General features: G+C 42.4%; 1 protein-coding gene across 20 annotated transcripts in view; it reads right to left on the bottom strand.

Moving 5' to 3' along the window:
• Nucleotides 1–14,142, bottom strand: part of LHFPL2 (LHFPL tetraspan subfamily member 2) — a 178,926-nt gene that overhangs the window by 95,577 nt on the left and 69,207 nt on the right. For 4 of the 20 annotated variants that reach the window (XR_012130455.1, XR_012130452.1, XR_012130448.1 and 1 more), the window contains one exon: nt 3,123–3,161. The exons of the other annotated variants lie outside the window; for them this stretch is intronic. The gene's annotated coding sequence lies outside the window, so the exon portion shown is untranslated. The remainder of the gene's footprint in view (nt 1–3,122; nt 3,162–14,142) is intronic. 20 annotated transcript variants of the gene reach the window in all.

Genomic DNA, 14,142 nt, shown 5'->3' with positions numbered 1-14,142 from the left:
ATCACTTGCGCCAGCTCTGCAAACTATCTCTATCGCCAAGAAAAGGCAAAAGAATTTGATACAGACCAAAATCACAACCCCTGAGAAGAAGATAGACCTAACCAGTTCTTCCTGAGAAAGAATTCAAAATAAAAATCATAAACAAGCTGACGGAGCTGCAGAGAAATATACAAGAGCTAAGGGATGACATCCAGAGGGAGATTACAGAAGTGAAACAATCTCTGGAAGGATTTATAAGCAGAATGGATAAGATGCAAGAGGCCATTGATGGAATAGAAACCAGAGAACAGGAACGCATAGAAGCTGATGCAGAGAGAGATAAAAGGATCTCCAGGAATGAAACAATATTAAGAGAACTGTGTGACCAATCCAAAAGGAACAATATCCGTATTATAGGGGTACCAGAAGAAGAAGAGAGAGAAAAAGGGATAAAAAGTGTCGTTGAAGAAATAATTGCTGAAAACTTCCCCAAACTTGGGGAGGAAATAGTTGCTCAGACTACGGAAGCACACAGAAATTCCAACAGAAAGGACCCAAAGAGGACAACACAAAGACACATAATAATTAAAATGGCAAAGACCAAGGACAAGAACAGAGTATTAAAGGCAGCCAGAGAGAGAAAAAAGGTCACCTACAAAGGAAAACCCATCAGGCTATCATCAGACTTCTCCACAGAAACCTTACAGGCCAGAAGAGAATGGCATGATATATTTAATGCAATGAAAGAGAGGGGCCTTGAACCAAGGATACTGTATCCAGCATGATTATCATTTAAATATGAAGGAGGGATTAAACAATTCCCAGACAAGCAAAAGTTGAGGGAATTTGCCTCCCACAAACCACCTCTACAGGGTATTTTAGAGGGACTGTTCTAGATGGAAGCACTCCTAAAAAGAGCACTGGAAGGATTTATAAGCAGAATGGATAAGATGCAAGAGGCCATTGATGGAATAGAAACCAGAGAACAGGAACGTTCCCAACATATGAAGAATGAAGAAGGAGGAATAAGAAGGGAGAAAAATAATCATCAGACTGTGTTTATAATAGCTCAATAAGCGAGTTAAGTTAGACAGTATGGTAGTAAAGAAGCTAACCTTGAACCTTCGGTAACCATGAATCTATTATTCCCACTTTACAGACTAGGAATTTGAACAACAATTAATAAATGCTAGACTCTAAACTCTTACCTAGGACTTCTGACTCTCAAGTCGAGTATATCTCCAGCTAGGCAATATTGCAACAATCAAGACATACTACTTTTCAACCTTCGTACTTATTCACCAAGGACAGGGGCAAGGATGGGCCCCCAAGACTTGAAGCATGGAGATGAATATCAAAGGTGATGAGGTAAAAGCAAAATATGGGAAACTCTCACAAACCATCCCTTCTACCTCTGCCTAAAAAATACTCTGTATTTCTGGTAGACAACACTAAGACTCTGCTCACGTGTGTCAACTAAAGGAATCAATGTCCAAATCCTACTTTACTGTGCTCTGTTGACATAGTAAATGCACGGGGAAGTTGCTTCACATTTTAGGGGAGTTGGTGGTAGAATAAATACAAAGAGCAGTGTTCTATTTCTGCATCCAAAGCATAAATTGTCACTCAAAGACTGAATGGGTTGTTTTAAAGAAAAAGTCCCTGAAATGCACTGTTTCTCTTCTGACAACAGGCCCAGGATAATCTCCCACTGGGGTCTGACAACAGGAATTTAACAGAAATGGGTCAGCCATTGAAAGACTGCTGAACCTTGCAGGATTTTCAAGGGAAGACATGAGAGTGTCAAATTTCACAAACCTGTCTACAAGCAGAAAGAGTGGCAGATTGCCAAAGGCTGGACTGTGTTAACCTACATGAAATACTGGGAACTTGATCCCCTATAATGCCTGCCCTGCCACTCAGCCACACAGTGAATGGCTCAAGTTCAAGTTTCCAGAGACCTCACAGGCTACAAGCCAAATGATGTTAATCACAAAAACTTCCTTTTTCTCTTAAGGAAGGAGAAACCCCTGGATTCAAAAAATCACACCAACATAATACTGTTAAAAGGTAAGTTTAGAATATCTGGGTACAACAGAGTAGCCCACCAATGTGCCAGCAACGGGTCAAATTCTATTACACTGCCTTTTGACACACCAGGTCCATGCACATACATCGTTAACCTTTACCCAATACTTAGTTATAAATCTACTGGACCAGAAGATCCTTGAGAATAAAACCAACCCTAGCTTACTCCTTTCTGTATCTCCTGCCCTCACAGAGAGCATGGCAGAGATCAGACATTTCATAAATGTTTACTGAAACAATGATTGCATTAGAAAAATTTGAAATGGCAGGGGAAGTCCTCAAGTGGGCGTGTTTTTCATAGTACCAGTGTCTAGACCAACCTCCGTGAACTCCTTCTGGAATATCTAAAGAATATGGGTGCTGGAAGAGGGTGACAGAAGCAAGTGTGTATAATTAAAGAGCTCTTTAGTTAATTCTGAGAAATCCGCCTCCAGATAACAATTACTCTAGTATTCCTGAGAATTTTTACTCTTGAATATAGGTACACTAACATTTTGCAGGACAGAAATAGTTGTGAATGCGGTCGAGCACTGGCAATGAGTAAACTTCATCAAATACCCCAACACCTGCTCAAGAGTAAGTCCTCTAAGGTTGACAGACATCGGTGGTTAAGGCGGCCAGGCGAGGGCAGCCCACCTGGGGAGTGCACTGAGGCCAACAGGCCGCTGTGTGAGCCACAGGCACCGAATGGTGCTGACAAGCCCTCTCTCTGTTCATATTGCTTAGCGCTATGCAGTTCAATCTGGCTATGACTCTACGTAATAACAGACCAATGTTTCTGAAAAACAGATGCCAAGATTAAAACTAGAAATAAAGTCTATTCATTAACAAGATTTCCAATCAGGGTAATAGGGACATGCTGGCCAAAGCATGTAAACAGCAAGTGGAGACCCTGCTTCCAGGCTGGCTGTCAATTACCAACCCCTTGAGAGCCAACAGTGAAGCTGTCTGACCTCTGAAATGCTTTCCAAAGAACTCTGCACAGCAGCACCTTCACACAGGTGAAGCTCATTGAAGGAGCAGGCCTGTTACACAAACAAGACAGGTCAACTCACCACTTTGGAAGTGCCTTTCCTTTAAGGATCTGCAGTTTCCTGAAAATGAAGGAGAGAAATCAGAGAAAGAGTCTCAGCATCTAAGTAAGGCCAGCTCTTGCGATGAAATGGAGAGTTTGCTTTTGGAGGCCTGGCTTCCCTACCTAAAATATTTACCCTTTTCATTATCTTAAGTATGCACACAAGCATTTTTCTGTCTATTTTTCATCTACCCCCAGTCAAAATCTATCTGTTAGGCACCTATTCCCTTACAGGCAGTAGGGAGACCAAATCCAACAAGGCGTTATTTGCTACTCCCAAGAGAAGTATTCCCTTTCCTGGCACTGCTCAGCACCTCTCCCAGTAGGACCTTCGCTGCAGGAAGGGGCTGGTAGCCATCACTTACACCACAACCCACATGGGTCACTGCTCTCTCTTCCACGTGGAGTTAAACCTTACGTTTCCATCTACATAATCAAAGGCTTTGAGTTTTTCTAAAACTTTAACAGGAGTAAGTAGGTAATAGCACTTTGGTGAAGCAGAGCCAAAGAAAGGGATCTTTGTGCCATGGAGAGCCCAGAAGTCCTGAGTCATCTAAGCATGAGGCAGGACATCTTCGGAATGAATGCTGGAGGAATAAAATTGCTTCAAACACTAATTGCATGAGAATAGTATGACTAAGCTTTTACCACTTTCAGGGGAAAAGCTTTCAAGAAATTTGTAAAAAATCTGTATCAGGGGCGGAGCCAAGATGGCGGCGTGAGTAGAGCAGTGGAAATCTCCTCCCAAAAACACATAGAGCTATGAAAATATAACAAAGAAAAATCTTCCTAAAATAGAGACCACAGGACACAGGACAACATCCAGACCACATCCACACCTGCAAGAACCCAGCGCCTTGTGAAGGGGGTAAGATACAAGCCCCAGCCCGGCGGGACCCGAGCGCCCCTCCCCCCGGCTCCCGGCGGGTGGAGAGAAACCGGAGCGGTTTTTTTTTTTTTTTTTTTTTTTTTGGCGAGCGCTTTTTGGAAGCCTTAGAGGGACGGGCCCCCGTTGCTGGGGAGGCAGGGTGGCGGGACCGGTGAGGAGGTGCCTGGGAACGGCGCCGGAGGACAAAGAATATCCCGCGTTTCTCCCTGCGAGACCTGGGGGCGGGTGCCTGAGACCGGTGCCTGAGGACGGAGGAGGTCGCGCGTTTTTCCCCTTTTTTTTTTTTCTCTTTTTGGTGAGCGCTTTTTGGAAGCCTTGAAGGGACGGGGACCCCAGTGCTAGGGAGGCACGGTGGCGGGACTGGTGAGCGGGTGGCTGGGACCGGCGCCTGAGGACAAAGAATATCCCCTGTTTTTCCCTGCGGGACCGGTGGGCGGGTGCCTGAGACCGGCACTTGAGGACAGAGGAAATCGCGCGTTTTTCCCCTTTTTTTTTTCTCTTTTCTGCGAGTGCTTTTTGGAAGCCTAAAAGGGACAGAGACCCCGGTGCTAGGGAGGCAGGGCGGCGGGACGAGTGAGCGGGTGCCTGGGACCGGCACCTGAGGACAAAGAATATCCCGCATTTTTCCCTGTGGGACCGGTGGGTGGGTGCCTGAGACCAGCACCTGAGGACGGAAGAAATCGCGCGTTTTTCCCCTTTTTTTTCTCTCTTTTTGCCGAGTGCTTTTTGGAAGCCTTGAAGGCACAGGGACCCCGGTGCTGGGGAGGCAGGGCGGCGGGACTGGTGAGCGGGTGCGTGGGACCAGTGCCTGAGGACAAAGAATATTGAGCGTTCCTTCCCTGCGGGACCGGTGGGTGGGTGCTTTTTGGAAGCCTTGAAAGGACAGGGACCCTGGTGCTAGGGAGACAGGGCAGCAGGACCAGTGAGCGGGTGCCTGGGACCGGCACCTGAGGACAAAAAAAAAAAAAAAAAAAAAATCGCTTGTTTTTTCCTTTTTTTTCCTTTTTTTTTCTCTTTCTTTCTGTTCCCTCTCTCATTGTTGCTGTTGTTGTTTTGGTTTGGAGAGTGCTTTTTGGAAATCTTAAAGGGGCAGGACAGGTCACTTAGACCAGAAGCAGGGAATCTGGGGATCTCTGGGCACTCTAACCCCCTGGGCAGCAGGGAGCACAGAGGCCCCTTACGGAGATAAATAGTCTCCTGGCTGCTCCCCCTCCAACGGGGCTCCACCATTTTGGAGGAACAGCCCCAGCCAGGCCAAGCCCACAGCAACAGCGGAGATAAACCACAAAGCAACTGGGCAGGAAGCAGAAGCCCTGTCTGCGCACAGCTGCCCAGCACAAGCCACTAGAGGTCGCTATTCTCCCAGGAAAAGGCTACAAACCAACAAGAAGGGAAGCTCTTCCAGCGGTCACTTGTACCAGCTCTGCAAACTATCTCTATCACCATGAAAAGGCAAAACTACAGGCAGACAAAGATCACAGAGACAACACCTGAGAAGGAGACAGACCTAACTAGTCCTCCTGAAAAAGAATTCAAAATAAAAATCATGAACATGCTGACAGAGATGCAGAAAAAAATGCAAGAGCAATGGGATGAGATGCAGAGAAAAATGCAAGAGCAGTGGGATGAGATGCAGAGAAAAATGCAAGAGCAGTGGGATGAAGTCCGGAAGGAGATCACAGATGTCAGGAAAGAGATCACAGAAGTGAAACAATCCCTGGAAGGATTTATAAGCAGAATGGATAAGATGCAAGAGGCCATTGAAGGAATAGAAGCCAGAGAACAGGAACGTATAGAAGCTGACATAGAGAGAGATAAAAGGATCTCCAGGAATGAAACAACACTAAGAGAAATATGTGACCAATACAAAAGGAAAAACATTCGTATTATAGGGATACCAGAAGAGGAAGAAAGAGGAAAAGGGATAGAAAGTGTCTTTGAAGAAATAATTGCTGAAAACTTCCCCAAACTGGGGGAGGAAATAATCGAACAGACCATGGAATTATACAGAACCCCCAACAGAAAGGATCCAAGGAGGACAACACCAAGACACATAATAATTAAAATGGCAAGGATCAAGGACAAGGAAAGAGTTTTAAAGGCAGCTAGAGAGAAAAAGGTCACCTATAAAGGAAAACCAATCAGGCTAACATCAGACTTCTCAACAGAAACCCTACAGGCCAGAAGAGAATGGCATGATATACTTAATGCAATGAAACAGAAGGGCCTTGAACCAAGGATACTGTATCCAGCACGACTATCATTTAAATATGATGGTGGGATCAAACAATTCCCAGACAAGCAAAAGCTGAGGGAATTTGCTTCCCACAAACCACCTCTACAGGGCATCCTACAGGGACTGCTCTAGATGGGAGCACCCCTAAAAAGAGCACAGAACAAAACACACAACATATGAAGAATGGAGGAGGAGGAATAAGAAGGGAGAGAAGAAAAGACTCTCCAGACAGTGTATATAACAGCTCAATAAGCAAGCTAAGTTAGGCAGTAAGATACTAAAGAAGCTAACCTTGAACCTTTGGTAACCACGAATCTAAAGCCTGCAATGGCAATAAGTACATATCTTTCAATAGTCACCCTAAATGTAAATGGACTTAATGCACCAATCAAAAGACATAGAGTAATAGAATGGATAAAAAAGCAAGACCCATCTATATGCTGCTTACAAGAAACTCACCTTAAACCCAAAGATAAGCATAGACTAAAAGTCAAGGGATGGAAAAACATATTTCAGGCAAACAACAGTGAGAAGAAAGCAGGGGTTGCAGTACTAATATCAGACAAAATAGACTTCAAAACAAAGAAAGTAACAAGAGATAAAGAAGGCCACTACATAATGATAAAGGGCTTTGTCCAACAAGAGGATATAACCATTCTAAATATATATGCACCCAATACAGGAGCACCAGCATATGTGAAGCAAATACTAACAGAACTAAAGAGGGAAATACACTGCAATGCATTCATTGTAGGAGACTTCAACACACCACTCACCCCAAAGGATAGATCCACCGGGCAGAAAATAAGTAAAGACACACAGGCACTGAACAACACACTAGAACAGATGGACCTAATAGACATCTATAGAACTTTACATCCAAAAGCAACAGGATATACATTCTTCTCAAGTGCACATGGAACATTCTCCAGAATAGACCACATACTAGCTCACAAAAAGAGCCTCAGTAAATTCCACAATATTGAAATTCTACCAACCAATTTTTCAGACCACAAAGGTATGAAAGTAGAAATAAATTCTACAAAGAAAACAAAAAGGCTCACAAACACATGGAGGCTTAACAACATGCTACTAAATAATCAATGGATCAATGAACAAATCAAAATAGAGATCAAGGAATATATAGAAACAAATGACAACAACAACACAAAGCCCCAACTTCTGTGGGATGCAGCGAAAGCAGTCTTAAGAGGAAAGTATATAGCAATCCAGGCACACTTGAAGAAGGAAGAACAATCCCAAATGAATAGTCTAACATCACAATTATTAAAACTGGAAAAAGAAGAACAAATGAGGCCTAAAGTCAGCAGAAGGAGGGACATAATAAAGATCAGAGAAGAAATAAACAAAATTGAGAAGAATAAAACAATAGCAAAAATCAACGAAACCAAGAGCTGGTTCTTTGAGAAAATAAACAAAATAGATAAGCCTCTAGCCCAACTTATTAAGAGAAAAAGAGAGTCAACACAAATCAACATAATCAGAAATGAGAATGGAAAAATCACGACAGACTCCACAGAAATACAAAGAATTATTAAAGACTACTATGAAAACCTATATGCCAACAAGCTGGAAAACCTAGAAGAAATGGACAACTTCCTAGAAAAATACAACCTCCCAAGACTGACCAAGGAAGAAACACAAAAGTTAAACAAACCAATTACAAGCAAAGAAATTGAAACAGTAATCAAAAAACTACCCAAGAACAAAACCCCGGGGCCGGACGGATTTACCTCGGAATTTTATGAGCCACACAGAGAAGACATAATACCCATTCTCCTTAAAGTGTTCCACAAAATAGAAGAAGAGGGAATACTCCCAAACTCATTCTATGAAGCCAACATCACCCTAATACCAAAACCAGGAAAAGACCCCACCAAAAAAGAAAATTACAGACCAATATCCCTGATGAATGTAGCTGCAAAAATACTCAATAAAATATTAGCAAACAGAATTCAACAGTATATCAAAAGGATCATACACCATGACCAAGTGGGGTTCATCCCAGGGATGCAAGGATGGTACAACATTCGAAAATCCATCAACATCATCCACCACATCAACAAAAAGAAAGACAAAAACCACATGATCATCTCCATAGATGCTGAAAAAGCATTTGACAAAATTCAACATCCATTCATGATAAAAACTCTCAGCAAAATGGGAATAGAGGGCAAGTACCTCAACATAATAAAGGCCATATATGATAAACCCACAGCCAGCATTATACTGAACAGCGAGAAGCTGAAAGCATTTCCACTGAGATCGGGAACCAGACAGGGATGCCCACTCTCCCCACTGTTATTTAACATAGTACTGGAGGTCCTAGCCACGGCAATCAGACAAAACAAAGAAATACAAGGAATCCAGATTGGTAAAGAAGAAGTTAAACTGTCACTATTTGCAGATGATATGATACTGTACATAAAAAACCCTAAAGACTCCACTCCAAAACTACTAGAACTAATATCGGAATACAGCAAAGTTGCAGGATACAAAATTAACACACAGAAATCTGTAGCTTTCCTATACACTAACAACGAATCAATAGAAAGAGAAATCAGGAAAACAATTCCATTCACCGTTGCATCAAAAAGAATAAAATACCTAGGAATAAACCTAACCAAAGAAGTGAAAGACTTATACTCTGAAAACTACAAGTCACTCTTAAGAGAAATTAAAGGGGACACTAATAAATGGAAACTCATCCCATGCTCATGGCTAGGAAGAATTAATATCGTAAAAATGGCCATCCTGCCGAAAGCAATATACAAATTTGATGCAATCCCTCTCAAATTACCAGCAACATTCTTCAATGAATTGGAACAAATAATTCAAAAATTCATATGGAAACACCAAAGACCCCGAATAGCGAAAGCAATCCTGAAAAAGAAGAATAAAGTAGGGGGGATCTCACTCCCCAACTTCAAGCTCTACTACAAAGCCATAGTAATCAAGACAATTTGGTTCTGGCACAAGAAGAGAGCCACAGACCAGTGGAACAGATTAGAGACTCCAGAAATTAACCCAAACATATATGGTCAATTAATATTTGATAAAGGAGCCATGGACATACAATGGCAAAATGACAGTCTCTTCAACAGATGGTGCTGGCAAAACTGGACAGCTACATGTAGGAGAATGAAACTGGACCATTGTCTAACCCCATATACAAAGGTAAACTCAAAATGGATCAAAGACCTGAATGTAAGTCACGAAACCATTAAACTCTTGGAAAAAAACATAGGCAAAAACCTCTTAGACATAAACATGAGTGATCTCTTCTTGAACATATCTCCCCGGGCAAGGAAAACAACAGCAAAAATGAGCAAGTGGGACTACATTAAGCTGAAAAGCTTCTGTACAGCGAAAGACACCATCAATAGAACAAAAAGGAACCCTACAGTATGGGAGAATATATTTGAAAATGACAGATCTGATAAAGGCTTGACGTCCAGAATATATAAAGAGCTCACACGCCTCAACAAACAAAAAACAAATAACCCAATTAAAAAATGGGCAGAGGAACTGGACAGTTCTCCAAAAAAGAAATACAGATGGCCAAGAGACACATGAAAAGATGCTCCACATCGCTAATTATCAGAGAAATGCAAATTAAAACTACAATGAGGTATCACCTCACACCAGTAAGGATAGCTGCCATCCAAAAGACAAACAACAACAAATGTTGGCGAGGCTGTGGAGAAAAGGGAACCCTCCTACACTGCTGGTGGGAATGTAAATTAGTTCAACCATTGTGGAAAGCAGTATGGAGGTGCATCAAAATGCTCAAAACAGACCTACCATTTGACCCAGGAATTCCACTCCTAGGAATTTACCCTAAGAACGCAGCAATCAAGTTTGAGAAAGACAGATGCACTCCTATGTTTATCGCAGCACTATTTACAATAGCCAAGAATTGGAAGCAACCTAAATGTCCATCTGTAGATGAATGGATAAAGAAGATGTGGTACATATACACAATGGAATACTACTCAGCCATAAGAAGTGGAAAAATCCAACCATTTGCAGCAACATGGATGGAGCTGGAGAGTATTATGCTCAGTGAAATAAGCCAAGCGGAGAAAGAGAAATACCAAATGATTTCACTCATCTGAGGAGTATAGGAACAAAGGAAAAACTGACGGAACAAAACAGCAGCAGAATTACAGAACCCAAAAATGGACTAACAGGTACCAAAGGGAAAGGAACTGGGGAGGATGGGTGGGCAGGGAGGGATAAGGGGGGGGAAGAAGAAGGGGGGTATTAAGATTAGCATGCATGGGGGGGAGGGAGAAAGGGGAGGGTGGGCTGCACAACACAGAGAGGACAAGTAGTGACTCTACCACATTTTGCTAAGCTGATGGACAGTAACCGTAATGTGGTTGTTAGGGGGGACCTGATAAAGGGGAGAGCATAGTAAACATAGTATTCTTCAGGTAAGTGTAGATTAAAAATTTAAAAAAAAAAAAAGAAAGAAAGAAAGAAAAGGGGGATTACTCCTTAACAGGATAAAACTATTGGTAAATCAAAGATCAACGCATGCTTTAAATATCCTTAATGTTGATCACTTAAAGGGTGTCAGATGATCAGCTATGGAGGTACTCTTTTCTGATAATATTCCTTTCTCTTAATTAAAAAAAAAAAAAAAAAAAAAGCAGTTACTGTGTGCTGACCTCCAATGAGTTCTGCACAGTGGTATAGAGGGCATGTCAAAGTGTGGGCAAAGGGTCTGTTTGTTTCTACGCAGAAGATCAAGGCCTAGCTTGGATACCCAGAAAATGAACTAAGATACGATATGAGGAGGAGCTTCCGGCATCAGCACTCTCTGGAGGACTCGTGCCGGGGGATGATCATCAAAAAGCCTACACAGGGATCTGGACGATGCTGCGGTTGTGGCTGCATCCAGCCCACCGTCTCCTGGATTTGCCATAAGAATGAGGAGGGAGATGTCTAGGCTGGCATGTGTATACAGTGAGACAACGAATTTGACCGGATCTGTACTGTTGGAACTCAACCAGGAGTTAGGAGGAGTGCAAGTTGTAGCACCCCAAAATCTCATGACTATAGACTATCTATGGTTAAAAGAACATATGGGATGTGAACAGATCCCAGAAATGGGCTGCTTTAATTTGTCTGATGGTTCAAGTACAGTTGGAAAATATCCATCATATCATAGATAAATTTTCACAAATGCCTAGGGTGCCTAAATGGTTTTCTTGGCTTCACTGGAGATGGCTGGTAATTATAGATTTGCTTTGTTTATGTCACCGTATTCCTATTATGTTAATATGTGTGTGCAAATTAGTTAGTAGTTTAAAACCTATACATACTTAAGGTACTATACAAGAAGATATGTCAAAGAAATAATCAATCCTCCCAAGTTCCTTCATATGCTACATCTATAGCTTTTCTTCTTCCTTCCTAATTACAAACCTTAAATAGAATTCGTGCCTCATATCGAATTTACCGAGTATCATAATTCCTCCAGGTGGTAAAGATACCTCGAGACAAGTGCTGGGCATAGAAGCCACAGGGCATAAATCTGCAAAGAAGTAAAAAGCTAACCTTTGCAAACAATATGGCTTCTCTCTCACTTACCAACTTTACATTTCCCTGTATGGCCCCGGAAGATGACTGGTTAGCCAGAGACGGGTAAGATTCCTCAAGGGAGGAACAACCTAAGACAGGCACAGTCACAGGGGGGCCATCAGGTGAGAATTTGGGGATCAACAGAGGTGAGGCTCAGAACCTCACCCCCCCTGCTTTGAGAGAAATCTTCTGCATCCGTGGATGTCTTGCTGCCCTTGTCTAGCCTGGATTAATACTTAGTCCATAGGCACACACCTGATCATCTGATCATCTACATTTGCCTTCTTACAGCACTAAACTATGTTTTCTACCTTTATCTTGCATCTACCTACCACTTCAGCATTTTATTAAAAATAAAAATAATAATAATAATAGGAGAAATGTGGGATCAACATATAAATCAAGTACAAAAATCAAATGAATATTCATATTTGACCTGATGGTTTATAGGTCATATTGCATGATCAAAACCGAACGTTTCTGTGATGAATGCCCTTGTACTGTTCACCATGTAAGAATTTATTCACTCTGTAAGAATTCGTTCACCATGTAAGAACTTGTTCGTTATGCTTCAGAAGATTGGAGACTGACGAGAATTAGGCTTGAGATGGATTAATGATTGTACATTGAGCATTGACCCCCCTATACTGAATTTTATTGTTGTTAACAACCATTTGATCAATAAATATGAGAGACGCCCTCTCAAAAAAAAAAAAAAAAGAATAAAATACTTAAGGGGGAAAAAAAAAAATCTGTATCACAACAAAAGGCATATGAACCTTTAATAAAATATTTTTATAAAGCTCGTGATAGTGCTAAGTCTTGCAGAGTAACATACAGTGTCAATGGTCAATAAAAATAAACCCTAAAATGCCTAGCAGTGGAGTCCAGTCACGAGGCCTACTTAGTATGACTACTACCCCACAAGGAAAAGGAGGGAATAGTGAGGTGGGAATTTACTCCTGCAATCTTCTAGAACAACTCTGCTTACCTAAGCAGAGAAATAGGCACACCGCAAAGAAACAGAATGATTTAGTATTAAAAATAAAAACAATTCTCAGAAATCTTACCACTGAATCACCATATAAAGTCTTCCAGAATAATGAAGTTGGGGGGAATCTATAGGGGGGTACCTGCCCTGACAGATTAGAGAAATGAAAGCAAATAGACTAAAACCAAAACAAAGCCACAGAGGATGGGGAGATGTGGGGAAGGTATGCTCTCAGGGAGGCACCTGGGAGGGGGAGAAGGGAAACCCAAGGTTCATCCCCCCTTCTTGCGTTCCGAGAAGAGGACTCAACGTCAGATTAGCGGCACTTGTCTGCTCTGAACACATTGTCCCGGCTCGCCTGTCCTGAGTGTGCCGACTGCTCCCCATCACAAGTCGTGGTGCTGTGCTCTCCTTCTTCTGTTCCCAAACCTGATGCTGCATCCTCCAAACCTCAGTGCTGAGGCCCCAGTGCACCTGCCTGTTTGCCTCTATATCCTCCCCATCTTCATATGTGAAACTGCTCAAGACCCAACCCAATGTCACCTTCTATGAAGCCTTCTCTAACCTTACTTTTTCTTGCCCTCACCTCCTTCCCATTGCTCTCTTCCCTAATCTAATGCAGACCTCTGAGTGTGACTTTATGTCACACCCAGCACACTGGGTACTAATTATTTACTTGCCTGGCTCCCAGTCCTAAGTCCGTCCATCCATCCATCCATCCATCTGCTGGCTGACATTCACAGTGGTCTAGGCGACATTACAAAAATGGCCACGACTCAGCCCTTGACTGGAAGGACCAACAGAGGGTGAGGCAGACTGTCCCAAAATCACAGATACGCACTGTATCTGTGTACTGTCATCTTACTTCATTCAGGTCTCTGCTAAAGCCTCCCTTTCTGGCCACTGAAGCTAAAAAGAGCACAGCAGGTATTTCTCGGTCACCCGCACTGTCTGCACTCCTCACTCTGCATAGCTTTTCTCTTCTGCACAGCTCTCACTACTGCCTGCAAGGCATCCATATAGTTAGACACATGGGTGGATAGAGGCCTATCTAGACATACAGGGAGAGATGTGGACTTTGTTAAAGTTGGCTGTCCAGCAGAATGAAAGCTCCATTAGGTGAGCCTTTAATATGTTTTAGTCTGTGCTCTATTGAAACCTAATATCTGGAATAGCACCTGAGACAATGAGGTTTCCATAAACATCAGTTGATGAAATACATGTATGGGCAGATGACAATATTTTGACCAAGGTAGGAAACCCAGGGGAGA

Source organism: Manis javanica, chromosome 1, assembly GCF_040802235.1.
Source record: "Manis javanica isolate MJ-LG chromosome 1, MJ_LKY, whole genome shotgun sequence".
NCBI lineage: Eukaryota > Metazoa > Chordata > Mammalia > Pholidota > Manidae > Manis > Manis javanica.
Note: the sequence above shows the minus strand (reverse complement) of the source record. Positions and strands in the feature narration are given on the sequence as shown.